The sequence below is a fragment of the Bos mutus genome, chromosome 19 (genome assembly GCF_027580195.1).
Source record: "Bos mutus isolate GX-2022 chromosome 19, NWIPB_WYAK_1.1, whole genome shotgun sequence".
In the NCBI taxonomy this organism is placed as follows: Eukaryota; Metazoa; Chordata; class Mammalia; order Artiodactyla; family Bovidae; genus Bos; species Bos mutus.
The window spans coordinates 15069211-15086972 of NC_091635.1; the positions used below are offsets into that span (position 1 = coordinate 15069211).

The 17762-nt window shown below is 48.6% G+C and overlaps 1 non-coding gene across 1 annotated transcript; it reads right to left on the bottom strand.

The window, feature by feature from the left end:
- Positions 1 to 7296: 7296 nt before the first annotated feature.
- On the bottom strand, positions 7297 to 7400 carry LOC138984061 (U6 spliceosomal RNA). The gene has a single exon (XR_011461416.1). It is a non-coding gene; the product is annotated as a U6 spliceosomal RNA (small nuclear RNA).
- Between the last annotated feature and the right edge of the window lie 10362 nt (positions 7401 to 17762).

Consider the following 17762-nt stretch of genomic DNA (forward strand, 5'->3'; position numbering starts at 1 on the left):
ATTTTGTTTGTCTGTTTTCTATGCCACAAATATTTGCTCTTAATATTTCTTTCCTTCTCCTTACTTTGGGTTTACTTGGTTCTTCTTGTTCTAGTTTTTAAAGTGGAATCTTAAGATGGTTGATTTTTTATCTTTCTTCTTTTCTAACAAGCTAAATATTTTCCGTTAAGTACCCCTCTAGCTGTATATTACAAATTTTGATAGGTTATATTTTCATTGATCATTCAGCTCAAAATATTTAATTTCTAATGTTCCCTGTATTAAAAACAAGGCAACGGGCCCAAAATGGAGTTGCTTAGGCCCCATGTCACCAAACTGAGACTTGCAGTTTCAGCTCTCCCAGGAATGATACGTTAAACCAGCCAGTCTGGCATCACCAGAGAGACATTAGTTAGATAACCTGCCTGTCAGACACCTACCTCCCACCCCGCCAAGAAAATGATCTTGCAATAACCAACCCGCTTTTGTGCTGAGTCTGACTTCCTTGTTCCTGCTGTTCCTCTCTGCCTATTAAAGTCTCTCATTTTGTACAGCTCCTCAGAGTTCCTTTCTATCTACTGGACTGGATGCTGCCCGATCCGTGAATCAGTCAGTAAAGCCAACAAGGTCTTTAAAATGTACTCAATTGAGTTACGCTTTTTTAACCAGAAGCAGATGCCAGAATGGCATGAAGGGGAAGAAGGGAGCAGGAGCAGGTGGCGAGAGGGTCCAGGTGTGACTCGTGAAAGGGGAGAGGGAAGGAGGAGCTCTGGACACTGCAGGAGCACGGGGCTGGGTCAGCAGCCATGGCCCAGCTGTGGTGTCCCCACTGCGCTGCCATTGCTGCGAGCTGCCTGGGGAGGGTGTAGCCCTGGTGTGAACACCCGAAGGTGCAGCAGCTGGGGGCTATCAGCCAACTGCCTTCCTCACAAGAGGGTGTCTTGAAGGGACCTGGGAGTGGTCCCCCTCCACGGCCACATACACCTCCCTGAACTAGGTCACCCTCCCTTGATACCTACTGTCACAGAACGACGTTCCTTCCCTTCGGAGATCTCACTTCCAGTTGTAACTACGCCCCTCAGGAACTTTATTTATGCATAAGGTCTGTCTCCCATGGAGGGCAGGAACACAGAACTTGTTCACCACTGTGTCTCCCACACACAGCAGCGTGCTCAGTAAGTGCTCGTTAGAGAAAGGAAAGAAAGAATGGGTGACTAGTAACTAACTCAGCTTCTCAGAACCCCCTGGCAGCAGGCGGCCCACCTGGGGGCGGCTGCTGCCCCCGTGAAATCAGCCGTCAGGGCGAGGGAGCTGTGCGGTTCTAATCGGCATGCAACAAGGGATACTTCAGGGGCTTCCCTGGTGGTCCAGTGGTTAAGAATCCGCCTTGCAATGCAGGGGACACCTATTTGATCCCCGGTCTGGAAGTTGCTCCTGGCCACAGAGCAACGAAGCCCATGTGCCACAATTACTGAATCCCGAGCCCTAGGGCGCATGCTTCACAAAAAGAGAAGCCATTGCAGTGAAAAGCCCACACACTGCAATTAGAGAGTAGATCCCACCCGCCACAACTAGAGAAAGCCCATGCATGGCACAAAGACCCAGCACAGCCCAAAAATTACATTATAAAAAATTAAAAAGAAATAATGTTTCTAAAACCAGCAGATCTGAACGGCCACAAGTCCCCAGGAATCCTTCTTGTGAAGGGCACAACACTCCTTCCCCTGACTTACTCCAGAGGCAGTCACAGTTGTGAGGAGTGGCACAGACTTCTGCGACTCCCCACCCCTTACCCCCAGTGAACCGTCCCCAGGAAACAGCTACGAGTCCCTATACCGGATGTATACCCGCAACACACCCCCTCACTGTCCCCTCTCCTGCCACAGAAAGCTGCCCTTCACTCTGATTCCTTTGAAGGGCTTCAGCTCAGACAAGAGCAGCCCCTCAGGGTCCATAACATGGGATGAAAATACAGCCTCGTGTTAGGAGCACAGCTATAGACTCAGGTCCCAACTATCCAAGCTGCAGGACTCTGGGCAAATCACTTAACCTCTCTGAGCCCCCTCTTCTCATCTGTGAAGTGGAAATAGTAAAAAGGGCAAAACAGAGGCTGTTCTCAAGCATAAGCAGAATGTCTGCAATGATGGCTCTGAGTTCAAGGCTCTCAGAAACCCAGCTTTCCCCAGACTTATTGGATCACAGGATGGCAAAGCTCAGGCCCACGTGGAATCCCAGTGTTCCGCAGAAAGCAGTTCAAGGGACACTGCTCTAGAGAATTCAGCTTTTCTCTTCAGATTGCTGTGGACCTTCTGAACTGTCACAGAGGAGATCTGGCTGGCAGTGGCCTCCTGCAACATCGTTCTGAGTTGTTGGGGGTCAGGTCTGGACTTCAGCGAGAGATGCTGTAATTCTTGAGTGCCTTCCAGACGGATGCTCTGTGGGATGCTGTGGGTGACCTTGTGTGACGCTCTTCTCTTTAATGATAAAAGGACCCTTTCTCTGGTAGGAATCCGTCATGCTTACAGAGGCATGGCATGTTTTAAACTGAGTTGCACCTAAGGGCTTCCCTGGTCGTTCAGATGGTAAAGAATCTGTCTGCAATGCAGGAGACCTGGGTTCAATCCCTGGATCGGGAAGATTCCCCTGGAGAAGGGAATGGCAATCCACTCCAGTATTCTTGCCTGGAGAATCCCATGGACAGACCATGGGGTCACAAAGAGTCGGACATGACTGAGCATCTAACATTTCACTAAGGTTAGAGGCCCACTCATTCTGCTCTTCATTTTGTAGATGGGAAAACAGGCTGGGTGAGGAACCCAAGTTACTTGTCCAAGGTCACACGGAAGCGAGGGGTCTTGGTCAGGACCAGCCGCTGGGCTCCATGGGAGATGACGTCTCCTTGGATAGAACTGGGCGAGTGAAGAGCCATTTGGTGAAGACTGGGAGGTCCCTCAGCCCTCAGCTCCTTCTCCCAACGTGGATTTATGAAGGATGTGAGGGGAGGGATGATGGCTGAAGGTTAGGGGTTAATAGGTGTGAGTCCAGATGACAAGCAGCTGGGCCCAGGCACAGACAAAGGTCTGCTTCCTCCCCTTTCTGGTGGTTCCAGGGATGAGAAGGCCGGGAAGGAACTTGCAACAGATGGAAGGGAGACCAGAGGAATTTGGAGTGGGCCCAAGGGGCCCGGCTCTCGGAAAATAAGGGGGAAGCATTCTCTGCTCCGAGAGAATGTTGTTTACGAGAGAAGAGCAGAGTCAGGGTCCCACCAGGGCAGGCTGGTGGGCTCTGGCTTCCATCTCCTGGCCATGACCGATCATACCAATTCACGTTTCTAGGACAACTGGAGAACCAAACAGGAACAACATTGAGGGTGATAAGAGGTGGCGGTAGCAGGCCCGGCCCAGCCAGACAAGTTGAGCTCAAAGATCAGAAGTTTTGAGGCCAGTTCTAAATTTAGCGTCCAATTTTTGAGGAAGCCAAAATGAGTTCTCCCTGCATGAAGTGTGTCAGAAGAAAAGATACAAATCCCAGGGAGCAGCTAGCACAGAGGGGCCCCCTCCCCTTTTCAGCCAGAGAGGCTAAGAATGAGATCAACCAGGCTCTTTTTTAAAAAATAAATACCGCAGTGTCTTTTCAAACTAAGAGCTTTGAAAGAACTGCATATTGCATCCCCTCTTCTCTCTAACCTTGCTGCTTTTCTTTTTAAAAGGTATTACTCAGAAAGACCCACAAAGCAGGACTTCCCTGGTGATCCAGTGGTTAACATTTCACCTTTCAAGGCAGGGGGTGCAGGTTCAATCCCTACTCCAGGAGCTAAGATCCCACATGCGTTATGGCCAAAAAACCACAACATACAACAAGCAATATTAAAACAAATTCAATAAGGAGTTTTTTTAAAATGGTCCACAGCAAAAAAAAAAAAAAAAAAAAAGTATTGAAAAAAATAAAAGAAAAAGACACTCAAAACAACTCAGGGTGTGTACGGAGATGGCAATTCAGGCCTCCGTTTCCCCATCCACACCAGACCTATCTGGCCTCACTCCCCACGAGTGGGCTCCTGGCCCTGGGAAGAGGGTGGGTCCCCCACCAGCGTGGGCTCTTTCTTTTGGCTCAAGTCAATCATCTCCTCAATAGATAATTCATCTGATTGACAACCCATCCGTTGCTGATGCCAGCATGCCCCACAAGAGAAGCCATCAGAGCCCCAGCTTCTCTGATAGGCACCATGGATGGTCCTACTGTGTTTGAATGGATGAAGGTCCAAAGACCTGGACCCCACCCTCCTTTTATTCTTTTGCCCATTTTATCTGAAATGTCCTCCACATTCTCCTGTCTGACCTTTACCCTCCTGAACCCTCACAGCCTGTTAGCTGTATGACCCTCAGCAAGTTATTTAAACCCCGTGTCGGTGTCAGGTTGTTTGCAAAGACAGCCACAGCGAGTCCTTCCATCCTGCATGCCCTTTGCAATGTGACTCGGCCACCCCACCCATGTCAGTTTCCTTCCATTTGACCCTGGGCTGGCTCAGTGACATCTGTGAACAAACCAAACTTGGTGGGCGTGATGCAATGTCACTTGCAGCTCCTGTGTTTGCACTCTGGGAAGAAGAGTAAAGAAGTCCCGGCCACCCTGCCGGACAGAGGAATCGCATACAGGACAACTGGAGCGCCCCAGCTAACGGCCAGTCCAAGGCCCTACTCACGGGACAAGGCCATGTGGGTCCTCCAGCAGCAGCCACGAGCACGGCTAATAACACTGTGGGGCAGAGAGGAGCGAGCTGCCCCTGCTGATCCCTGCCTGGATTCCTGGCCCTCAGGCCCGTGATCCAGGAAGACAACAGCTGTCTGAAGCTACTGCACTTGGGGATGGATCACTATGTAGCCATAGAGAAATCAGTCTCCTCATCAAACAGGGATATTGGTGGCTTCCTGCCTCACCGAAGGGTCGGGAAAATTAAACAAGTCAATCTGTATAAAGCACTTAGTGTCAGCACGGTGTAAGCACTCAACAAATGACAGTTCCCCACAACCTGAAATTACCTTGTTTACTTTTTTCTTTGTTGTTCAGTCGCTAAGTTGTGGCTGACTCTTTGGCTTCCCTGTCCTTCACTGTCTCCCAGAATTTGCTCAAACTCATGTCCATTGGGTCGATGATGCCATCCAACCATCTCATCCTCTGTCATCCCCTTCGCCTTCCTTCAATCTTTCCCAGCATCAGGGTCTTTTCCAATGAGTTGGCTCTTTGCATCAGGTGGCCAAAGTGTCGGAGCTTCAGCATCAGTCCTTTCAATGAATATTCAGGATTGATTTCCTTTAGGATTAACTGGTTTGATCTCCTTGCCGTCCAAGGGACTCTCGAGTCTTCTCCAGCACCACAATTCAAAAGCATCAATTTTTTGGCACTCAGCCTTCTTTATGGTCCAACTCTCCCTTCCATACATGACTACTGGAAAAACCATAGCTTTGACTAGACAGACTTTTTCCTTGCTCATCCACAAACCCCTCCCACAATGGTGCCTGGCATATAGTGGTTACCCAGTAAACACAGATGAATGTCAAATGCCCTCTCTGTTCTGTGATGGCCTTCTACCCGAGGGCTATTACCCTCCCTCCCCTGAGCCTCACCGCACTTCCCACACTGTAAATTCTGTTAAGCCCTGAGCTCTGACTGGTGGTGTCCCTTATAGAAACCTTGCCCATATACAAGAGCAATAAATTGTTCAGTGAACGAATGAGGCGTGGGAAGAATGCCACTTGCCTTAGTCGCCTACCCAGGCTTACTGTGATTTATAGAGAGATGAGTCGAGAGGGACTCAGGCACCTCAGAGCTTCTGCCAGAGGAGTGCAGTGCTGCTGCTGCTGTCTTCTGCTGCCATCTGTGTGAACTTTAACCTTTATGGTGGGAGAGAACCCAACATAGGGCTCCTGGAGGAAGCCTCCCTATTTCCTGCCCTGATCGCCAGCTGCTCTCGCAGGTTTCAAAGTACGGGGTATGATGTCGCAGACCTGGGAAGGAACTGATGACCTTTTGAGTTCATTCCCATTGTTGACGGAAGCCTGGAGTTCCACTTTTAGCTGGAAAATAGCTGATTCTTAAGCCATAATTCAATCAGGTATCAGTTTAATATCTCTTAAGATTTGTATCGCAAATCTTAAGATTTTGGCTTCCCAGCTGGTGTCAGTGGTAAAGAACCCATCTGCCAATGCAGGAGACACGAGGGATGTGGATTTGATTGCTGGGTTGGGAAGATCGCCTGGAGGAGAGCATGGCCATCCACGCCAGTATTCTTGCCTGGAGAAACCCATGGACAGAGGAGCTGGCAGGCTACAGTCCATGGGGTTGCAAAGAGTCGGACATGACTAAAGCGACTTAGCACAGCACAAGATTTGCATGGTCCAAAGAGATAACAGAACATGAAGGAATGCAGGATTCCATCTGGTTTGAACCTCTTATGCTTTAGATAGAAAATGGTCTGACTAACCATAAAAGCCAAAGATGCAAAATCAAATCCGGCAGTAGACTTTCCTGGCAGGTGTGTAACATATCACTTAAATCTAGGTGCCCTAGGCCAGGTGGCACCTCCTCTGAATGATGGGGTCAGGGACACAGCAATGACAGGGCACAGAAGATGTTCTGTAATCTCAGAAGAGTCAAGACGGCAAACCCCCAAACCATGTGAAATTAATATTATTATAGTTCCCTTGGTGAATGGGCATCTTTATAGATGTAAAAGTATAGAACTTTAAGGAAGCCAAATAATGGTATTAATGTTTTTATGTAAAAGAATCTGTGTACATTTGATATTCATGGATTTAAAACTCAATAGCACTTGGCCTATTTAGAGTAAAAATCTTGAAATTCCAATGAAAACTCAGTAAGAATGGAATTGATTCAGATTTACAATTTTAAACTGAGAACTCCCTGAACTTATAGTATGGGAACATTTAAGAGAACACAAAGTTCACCATATTTATAAGTTGAATTTATTGGAAGAATAATTTAAATTTAAATACTTGGAAAGGTTCTGTCTGTTAAGTCAGACCGCTGAAGTACATAAAAGGAAACTGAACACAATAAATGTTTAAATGCAATTTAAAATGTTTAAAAGAGTTTAACTTCGTAACTGGAATCAAACATTCCAAATCTTTGTAAAAGTGATTGTGAAAATACATTGAACACAAATAAAGTAAGACTTGTAAGCTGAAGCTTAAGGAAGAACCAGGGTTTGTGAATTCCAATAAATCAAATTATTAATTTAATTTAATTTTTTTAAATTTAAATTTATTTAATTGGAGACTAATTACTTTACAATATTGTAAAAATATGGAACGCTTCACAAATTTGAGTGTCATCCTTGCGCAGGGGCCATGCTAATCTCTGTATCGTTCCAATTTTAGTATATGTGCTGCCGAAGCGAGCACCAAATTATTAATTTTAAAAGTCAGTGAAACCTTTGAATCATCTTTGTCTAGAAAATAAGATTTATGGTAATCTATGGTGCCTTGTAGGATTGTTGAGAGGATTAAATGAGACACTGGGTTTAAAGAGTTTGGCACCATGACTGGTACGTGGTAAGCTTTCAACATGACAGGCCAGCAATGACTAGTTTATTATGTATTTTTGTTGTTGTTTATCAGAGCTTCTTTTATTTATATATTTACTTGTATTTTATTTTTGGTTGCTCCGGGTCTCCGCTGCAGCCCGTGGGCTTTCTCTAGTTGCCGTGAACAGGGGCTACTCTGTGCTGCAGTGTGTGGCCTTCTCGTTGCTGTGACTTCTCTTGCTGGGGAGCTCCGGCTCTAGGCACTCAGGCTTCAACAGTTGTGGCGCACGGGCTTAGTTGCTCCACAGCACAGGGAATCTTCCCGGACCAGGGGGATCAAACCTGTGTGCCCAGCATTGGCAGGCAGATTTCTATCTTATCCCTGTACCAGAGAAGTCCTAGTTTATTTAACTCTTTATTTTTTTTTTTTTGTTCTTGGCCTTGTCCAGCATCTGGCACTTAGTTCTCCAACCAGCTTGGGCCCCTGGCAGTGGAAGCATGGAGTCCTGGCAGTTACCAGACTTCCAGGGAATTCCTTCTGAACATTTTTATTTTGGCTGTGCCAGGTCTTAGTTGAGGCACACGGAAACTTCAGTTGAAACTTTAGAACTCTTAGTTGCAGCATGGTGGGATCTAGTTTCCAGACCAGGGATTGAACCCAGGCCCCCTGCCTCGGGAGTGTTGAATCTTAGCCACTGGACCACCAGGGGGGCAGGCTCATCCTCACTTTGTCTGTTGTTGTTCACTCGCTAAGTCATGTCCAAGTCTCTGTGGCCCCATGAACTACAGAACGCCAGGTTTCCCTGTCCTTCGCTATCTCCTGGAGGTTGCTCAAGTTCATGTCCATACGGCAGTCATAATGCTACTTTAAAAAAATACATCCTTGAGCAAGGTGGTCTCCCTGCATGCACTCTAGCCTCCCTGCTCTCTAGCACCCTGATTAACCCATTCTCCACACAGGAGCCAAAGCCATCTCCTCCAAGGGTGAATCTCGCCACGTTCTTCCCTGGCTCAACATTGATATGCCATGTAGCCTGCTGACAGCACTGCAGGTCTGGCTTCTGCTCAAGCAACTGCGTGCCATCACCCCAGATCAGGCACCTCGCCTTGCATCCAACAGTGGGACGGCCCCCACAGAAGGAGCTCTGCGCTGGGGGCCCTAAGCCCACCTGATTAAGCCCAGACTTCACCAGCAGCACTCAGAGCCCTGCCTTCCTAGCACAGGACAGAGGGGGTCTGTGAGTTCTGTTTTTCAGATTTAAAGATCTGCTCCCTTTCTGTTCCCCCAAATCTCATCCCCCAGATCCTAGATTCTAGGCCAAATTGGCTTTGTAAGCTTGTGACTATAAAATCAAAACCAAATACATTTCTTGTCAGACCCCAACCTTTGGCCTCTTATTCTTTACTTTCTTTCTTTACTACAATCCTTTAGTGCTCTTTAGTTTCCTTAGAATAAAACACAAGATCCTGGGCTTCCCTGGAGACTCAGTGGTAAAGAATCCCCCTTGCCAATGCAAGAGATGTGGGTTCGAGTCCTAGTCCAGGAAGATCAGACATGTGGAGGGGCAACTAAGCCTGTGGGCCACAATTACTGAGCCACGTGCAGCAACTGCTGAAGCCCGCCTGCCATAGAGCCTGCGCTCCACAAGAGAAACCACCACGGGAAGCCTGAGCACTGCAGCTAGAGAGCAGCCCCCACTCGCCGCAAGCAGAGAAAAGCCTGAGCAGTAATGAAGACCCAGCACAGCCAAAATAAATAAATAAAATTAAACAAACAAACACGAGATCCCTGGAAAGGCCCACCGCAAAGGCCCCCCATGCTCTAGCCCATCTCCTGTCCTCATCTTCTCTGTTCTAGTGACATTGGCCTTCTGATCCAGCCATCCAGACCCAGAGGCCCCCTGTTAGGACAGCCTTGCTCTCCTCTATCCTCTTCCTCCTCACCACTATCTGGCTAAAAAAAATACCTATTCATCCTACAAGTCTCTTCCTAAATATTACACAACTTACTCAAAAAGACCTGGTTTGTTCCCTGCCTCCATCTCCCATCAGATCTCAACACCCAGCACACCCAATGCACACAGCACTCCAGCTGTGGAGTGATAATTATTTATCTAACTACTTATAAATATTGGTTTAGTATCTCTTACCCCAAAGACTATAAGCTCCAAGAAGCAGGAACCATATCAATTGTTTGCTAATCTGTCCCCTCTGCTCCTCCCGGTGCCTGGCACACAGGAGGTACCCAGCAACACCACTGTTTGTTGATCGAGAGAAGGGTGCTGACGCCAGGTGTGAGAGTGTGGATGGGGAGGGAGGGAGGGGTGATGGCATACGTGGGGGCTGTAAGTGAACTACCAGTAGGACTGGGACGGCTCCCTTGTCTCTAATTCACGGTTCAGCCTCCTTCCCTCGAGTCTGTATCTGGGTGTTGTATTCATTAGTCTTGAACTATCCCAAGTCATTGTTTCATCAAACCTTGGCTTCCCATCTGGCTATTCCCTTTTTGCTAATTTGCTATTAATCCCTGAAATGAAAGTCCTCCCAGAATATCTCAAAATGCAGTAGTTCCAAACAGTTTAGCAGTTCCTCAAGACATTAAACAGAACCAACAGTTCCACTCAAATGTATACAGCCAAGAGAAATGAACACCTGTGTCTGCAGAAAAATTTGTACAAAAATGTTCATAGCAGTCTTCTTCATAATATCCTCAAATCAGAAATGACTCAAATGTCCATCCACTGATGACTGGTTACATAAAATGCAGTAAACCCATACAACACAATATTATTCATTTGTAAAAAAAACAAAAAAAAGCAATGGTGTATCTGATACATGCCACAACATAAATGAACCTTGAGGACATGCTAAGTGGACAAAGCCGAACACAAAAGACAACACTTTGTATGGTTCCATTTACAAGAAATGTCTGGAACAGGAAACACAGAGAGACAGAAAGTCTATTAGTGGTTGGGGGTTTGGAAGGAAAGAGGAATGACTACTAATGGGTATGATTTTGAGGGGAGTGATGAAAATGTTCTCAAGTTGACTGTACTAATCACTCAACTCTGTCAGTATACTAAAACCCACCAAATTGGACATTTTAAATGAGTGAATTGTATGGTATATGAGTTATATCTCAATACAGTTGCTGATTTTTTAATGGGAGGATAATTGCTTTACAGTGCTGTGCTGGTTTCTGCCACATGCCAACATGAACTTGCCACAGGAGCACGGATGCCCCCTCCCTTCCGAACCTCCCTGCCCCTCCCACCCTACCCCATCCCTCGAGGTTGTCACAGCTCAAGGCATCATACAGCAGATTCACACTGGCTGTCTGTTTTACATATGGTGAAATGTATGTTTCAATGCTGCTCTCTCAATTCATTCCACTCTCTCAAGGCTGTTAACTTTAGAGAAAAAAAAAAAGAAAGAAAAGCAGGAGTTCTTAACATCATTGGGTTAAGATTCTTTCGAGAATCTACTGAAAGGCATGGACTTTCTCCTGCCCCACCCTACCCCCCGGCTCATGAAAAATCCATATGTGCTTGTATATAAAAGTTTCATAAAACATCAGGATACTCCCAGTCTGACTAAACCCCATTTATTGCCTCCCGAGATGGTTATTAGCCCCAGGAGAACCCCGTCTTGATGAAACTATCACCAGTAAATGTTAGGTCAGGAGCACAGCTGGAAGGCTTCTTTCCACCCCTGTCATATCTTGGCTTTGGACCATCCTCAACCATCCTAGACTTCTCCCCCCACTTCCTCTTCCTTTTCAAGCTGTCTTGACATCTTTTTAAAATGAGGTATAACTGACATACGGGCTTCCCTGTTGGTGCTAGTGGTAAAGAACCCACCTGCCAATGCAAGAGACATAAGAGACATGAATTCGATCCCTGGGTTGGGAAGATGTCCTGGAGGAGGGCACGGCCACCCACTCCAGTACGCTTGCCTGGAGAATCCCATGGACAGAGGAGACCCCAGGCTATGGTCCACTGGGTTGCAAAGAGTTGGGCAGGACTGAAGCAACTTAGCGCAGCACATAACTGACATACAATATTGTAATAGTCTCAGGTGTGCCACATAATGATTTGGTATTTGCATACGGTGCAAAAATCATCACAATATGTCTAGTTCACATCCATCACCACACAGTTACATTTTTTTCTCTTATGATGAGAACTGTTAAGATCTATTAATATACTCTTAGCAGCTTTCAAATATGCACTATAGTATTAACAATGGTTGCCATGCTAGGCATTCCATCCCCATCCTTTTTATAAGATGCTGTATTATTTTACTATCGTTAAATATTTACTATTAATATTATTATTAAAATATTATTTTATTTTTTGCCACACCACATGGGGCCTTAGGTTCCCCAACCAGGGATTGAACCCACATCCTTTGCACCTCTGTACTGGAAGTGCAAAGTCCCAACCACTGGACCACCACGGAAGTCCCTCCACATCTGTTTTAAAATTTATTTTTGGCTGTGTCAGGTCTTAGTTGCAGTGTGCAAGCTTCTCTCTAGTTGTGGTGTGTGGGCTGAGTTGTGACACACAGGCTTAGTTGCCCCGAGGCGTGCAGGGACCAAACCCACGTCCCTCGCATTGGAAGGCAGATTTTTAACCACTGGACCACCAGGGAAATCCCTCTCAATCTTTGTTTCCTTTTGAACTTTTTTTTTTTTTTTTTTCCTTTTGAACTTTTTATTTTGTATTAGGGTACAGCCGATTAACAATGCTGCTGTCGTTTCAGGTGAACAGTGAAGGGACTCAGCCGTACATACACACCTCCACACCTTTCCCTGATCAGTGTGGTAGGCACAGTTTCAAAATGGCCTGCATGGCCTTTATGCCCTCATGGTTTTCTCCTTATATGGCAAAAGGCAAAAGAGCCTAATCTTATCACATGGAAGTTTTCTCAGGATGATACTGGAAGAGAAAGTCGGAGGGATTCAGGGAGTGACAGTGACTCCATCGCTGGCTTTGAAGATGGCAGACATGGCACACGACAAGGGATGCAGGCAGCCTTGAGGAGCAGAGAGTGGCCCAGGCTGGCAGCAGGCAAGGAAAGGGGACCTTAGAGCCACAGCTGCAAGGAATCCTGCCTACAACTGGACGAGCTGGGAGGTAGATTGTTTCCTACACTCTCCAGACAAGAGCCCAGCCTGACCAATATGTCGATTTCAGCTGTGAGTGGAGAACCCATTGAGTCCACAGGGACTTCTGATCTGCGATTGTGAGATACACAGTGGGTGTTGCCTTAAATCCCCGAGTTTGTGGGAATCTGTCACACAGGATGGAAAACTAATAAAACCAGTTTCACACCATGATGCAGCTGACTTTCCTTCTGCTGGATGTTTCTAGATTCAGCTCCTTTCCTGATAAAACTCCTAAAATGGTTGTTTTGCCCCCCAGAAGGTGGAACCATCATGTTCTGGATGCTTCTGAGCCAGGCTCTTACCATCCCCAATCCTGTGGCCTGCAGTGGGAGCCTTCTCAATTTCAAAAAGTTTCAAAGAGATGAAGCTAGGGGGAATGTCGGGGTGTTGCAGGTGAGGAAACAGAAATGAGGCCCATGGCTCTCAGTGGGGGCTCATCTCTCTGGGGAAGGGGTTGCCTGGGGTCTTGAGGGACTCTGCGTGCTCTCCACACCATGCTGTGGCCCCTTTCAGTAGATACTGCTGCATTAAAAGTCCCAGACCAGAGGCACTGGCTCAGGTGCCCAGGAACGACCCCTGAGATGACTTGAAATGACAGGAAGATTCGCCAAAAGCTGCCTGAATGCCTTGGATGTACGATGTGGGACCCCAGCTTGGGATCTGAAAAGGGGTGTGAGGGAGGGATCTGATCCTGAGGACTAATAGTTAATCCCACAGAAGCACGAACTCTGTAGGTACTCCAGAGAAACTGACATCACCTCAAAAGTTTTCAACTCTCTGTTCTAAGCCCATCCATCACCAACAGCTTTGGGACATTGATTGCCATGTGGGGGTTGTGTGTGTGATGTGGAATGTGTAACACACAGGGGATGTCTTTCTACCTGGACTCTTTCACGCCTCAAAGCCTTATTCCTACCCACCTCTGCCCCCCACCCCAATCAGGAAGAGCTAACAGCATTGAGAGTAAGTCTCTGAAGGTCTTCCCTTTGCTTGCCTCCCTTTATCCATAAAACACCCGGAACCCTACTTCCTGCCTTTGTTGATGGGAACCATTCATTTCTGGAACCAATCAGTTATTTCTGCTTTAACAGGCTGGTGTCTTTTCTTGCTGGGAAAACGCCAATCATCTTAACTCCATCTTTTTTTTTTCTTTTTCTTGGAACACTAGCTCCTGCATCTGGGAACCCAAATCTCTCTTGAGTGGTGATCTTGGGCTTCTTTCTGTGGCTCCAGGGTCCGGGGTGGACATGCCCAGGGGCTGGAGAGGAGTGAGGTTCTTTCTGTGACCACTGCTTGGAGCCCCCTCCAAGGGGAAGCCTTCTCACTCAGGCTCAGGAGAATCGCTGGCCTTCTGGATTGACTCCACCCCTTTCTGTGGGTTTGGGAAGGAGTCCGTGGATCTGTGGCTTTGCTTGCAATCAAGAAATCTGCCTAGACCCACAGAATTTCTTCTGCCCCAGGGCTGGGCCCCTTTTGAAACCTGAAAAATGCAAGTGGTCTCAGAGTGAGTTATACACACATGCATAAACCCGTGTGGGTTACGATAAGCTTGTGTGTGATCACAGTAACTCTAAGTGTGACTCTCCACGATTTCTCATTTCAGTCAAGCAGGAAACGTGACACTCCAAGATGGAGGACCCAGGAAGGAGAGGGGAAGGGAGGAGGGAGGGGCCCTCTGCCTCTCTGGCAAGGGCCTGAGGCAGGGCTGAGGGCACCTCCCACCCCCGCAGCCTCCCACAAAGTGTGTGCAGCCCTTACAGGCTGAACCTCTCAACCACCAACTCACAGACATGGCAGAAGATGGTGGGGGGTGGTGGTATGAGGGGTTGGAGTAACTGTCTGTCCAGCACCCTTTCCTGCCTCCCAGGACACAGCCCAGGAGGCTCAAAGATGAGGGCCATATGTTTTGCCCATAACCCTGTTTCTGGGGGCCCTGACACCTCTGTCCAATGAGAGGTTCTACCCCTCCCCCTCTGAGCACCACCCCCAGACTCACCCATCTTGGGTTCGGAGAAGACCTCTGCCCTCCTGAAACCCAGGCCCCCTAAAACTGAGTTCCCTGACGAGTTCATGATTAACCTCTCTATCCAAAACTGTATTCCCTTTCCTGTCCCATCCCTATTCTCCTCAGGACTGAGGAGGATCAGAGAAAAGGGGGGGCACTGAAACCAAACAGGACCCTTTGGGGCCTTCCCAGTACAAAAGCTCCTTCATGTTCCATTTCTTCTTTGTAGGAAAAAAAGCATTAGTCACGTGAACCTTCCCCAAGCTCCAAAGAGCAGGATCAAGCAGTTAGTAATCAGGAACAGTCACAGGATGTGGGGTCCTCCTGAAGGGACTCGGATAACGACATCACCCATCTCTTCGAGTTGTTCTGCAGAAGCTAAGACTCCCAGCAGGTGGAGGATGGTAACGGCAGACTGTGAGCACCAGACCCCAGACTTGCTGGAACCCAGAGGTCATGAAGGAGATGCCCAAACATCACATGACCTCACCACCACCGTTAGCAGGAGGTCCATGAGCTGGTGAGGCACCTATGACCCTCTCCCCTACTCTGTCTTTAAAATCTCTTGCCTGAAAGCCATCAGGGTCTTCGGGTTTCCTGAGTAAGAGTTGCCCATTCTCCTTGTTTGGTCCCCTGCAAGTACACCTCAACTTTGCTGCCAACACCTGCTATCGGAGCTTGGCTTTCTGCCCTGCCAGGACAGGAGCCCTTGCTCCGTTACACTCCCTTTCCAGAGAGAAGTCCCTTTGGCGGGGGCCAGCCAGCTCCCCTCCCCTTCCCATTCCTTCCCCTCTGAAGCAGATGATGGTCACGGGAAGGCTTGGGGACAGGGCCAGTTGGCCATATTCCCCAGACCTCTGTTTTTGGGTGTTTTCTGAGGTCGGGGGGCAAGCCACAGAGGCTCCAGTGGGAGGCCTGGAGGGTGGAGGGGAGCACCAGCCACGCGGAAGCTCCCACAAGCTTCCTGCTCCGCCCACTCACCTCATCCGAAGCACAGCTGCCCCTCCCTCCCTGAACCCTCCTGCCGTGTCTCCGGCTCCTGGGCCAAGTGTGGGCACTCAGCTCTGTAATCCAGGCCAGGCCTCTGCAGACGCCCACCCCTCCAGGCTTGGAGGCCATGAACTACTGTGGGTTTCTGTCAACCCTCGTGAGCCCAGCTTGTGGCCGTGGGTTCCAACTCACTCTCCATCTGCTCCACTTCACGTCTGTGTTTCCTTCCCAAATACCCCGTTCTGGGGCTTCAAGCTCCAGCATCAGCCAGGAAGACATCATGTTTGCAGAGACCACTGAACCAGCGCCCACCCTGCCTGAGGTCAGACCGCGGGGACAAAGCCGTTGCTGTCGGTCTGTCTGCATCCCCCTCGTGCTGGGTCTGCTCCTCTGACTGCATGGACTCTACAGGTAGGATCACTGATAGGCATGACTTCACGTGGTGCGACCTCAGGTCCTTCAAAGTGTTTGGCTCACGCTGAAGCAGTGGTTCTCAAACTTGGAGCTTGTACCTGGAGACCTTGTTATTAACAAGGCACAGAGGGCTTTGCCCCACCCCAAGTTTCTGATGTTCCGGTCTGGCATGGGGCCTAATAGTGTGTCTTTCTAGTAAATTCCTAGGGGACATTGATGCTGCTGTCAGGCGGTGAACACAAAGGTGAGAGGTGACTGCTGCCCATGACCATTGCCCCCAGCAGGATCCGGAGATAGGGGCATTTCTGAAGACTCCCCTGGAGATAGAGGTCTCTCCTGTGGGGCATCTTAGATCACAGGGAGCAGCCATGTTGCGGCTGCCTCCTCAGGTGCCCCAGAGGGAAAACAGCACTGCCTCTGCCTCCTGGGAGGCAACCTGGCCAGGAGGGAGACCAGCTGGGGACAGGCAGGCCAAACGTGACTCCCGACCCTGTCATCTGGAGCCAGTGTCCATGGGCAAGTGTCCCATTTGGTAATTCAGGGCTGATAGGGCTGATGGTGTCCCATGGTTTTCACCAGGATGACATAACCTGAAATATATGCTCAATGAATGCTGCTTTTTCGGTCCAGTCTCTGACCTGCCTTTTGCTCTTGATGACTGAGAACGGTGCTGCCGAGTTTTTGACCATAAGTACAAGGCTTCACGGGCTTCCCAGGTGGCTCAGTGGGCAAAGAATCTGCCTACAATGCAGCAGATGTGGGTTCAATCCCTGAGTCAGGAAAATCCCCCGGAGGAGGGCATGGCAACACACTCCAGCATTCTTGCCTGGAGAAACCCACGGACAGAAGAGTCTGGTGGGCTACAGTCCATGGGGTCGCAGAGTCGGACACAACCGAGCGCACATGCCGTGAGGCTTCCCATTCACCTCCATTCAGTTCAGATTTGCTGGTTTGAAGCCATCATTCCAGCCTAAGGTGCTAAGATGCCATCGCCTGGAGGCCTGCCTGCTACTCCTACATCAGCGTGGCTGATACCATACTGCAGGTCTTGGGGACCAGTGGGGACAGCGGGAGGGCAGGGCTGCCTCCTGAGGTCAGGGAAGAAAGAGTTCCTCACTCTCAAGAAAGAGTTGCCCACTGAGCCACCTGGGAAGCCCGTGAAGCCTTGTACTTATGGTCAAAAACTCAGCAGTCAAACCCTTTGCTGCTCTGACCCGGAAAGCTGACTCCAGGTTTCCAGTGAGTTTCTGCACTCCAACTGGAAACACCAACCTAAGAAAAAAATTGAGGTAGCAGAGGAGAAGAAGGGGCCTATGTCCTCACTCCACTGTATGTTGCCATGTGGATCCTTCCTATGCAAACAGCAAAGCCTGCTGCTGTTGCTGCTGCTAAGTCGCTTCAGTTGTGTCCAAATCTGTGCGACCCCATAGATGGCAGCCCACCAGGCTCCCCTGTCCCTGGGATTCTCCAGGTAAGAACACTGGAGTGGGTTGCCATTGCCTTCTCCGAAACAGCAAAGCCTAGGAGACATCAAACCTGAGCAGCCTAAGTGACTAGCTTCCAGAGAGAGTGCTTTGGGGGGTTCTTCCCTCAGTGTACCCTCTTCCCCATGAATAAACCACCAAAAAGAGAGAGAACTTAGGAACAAAGTTCTTATAGCA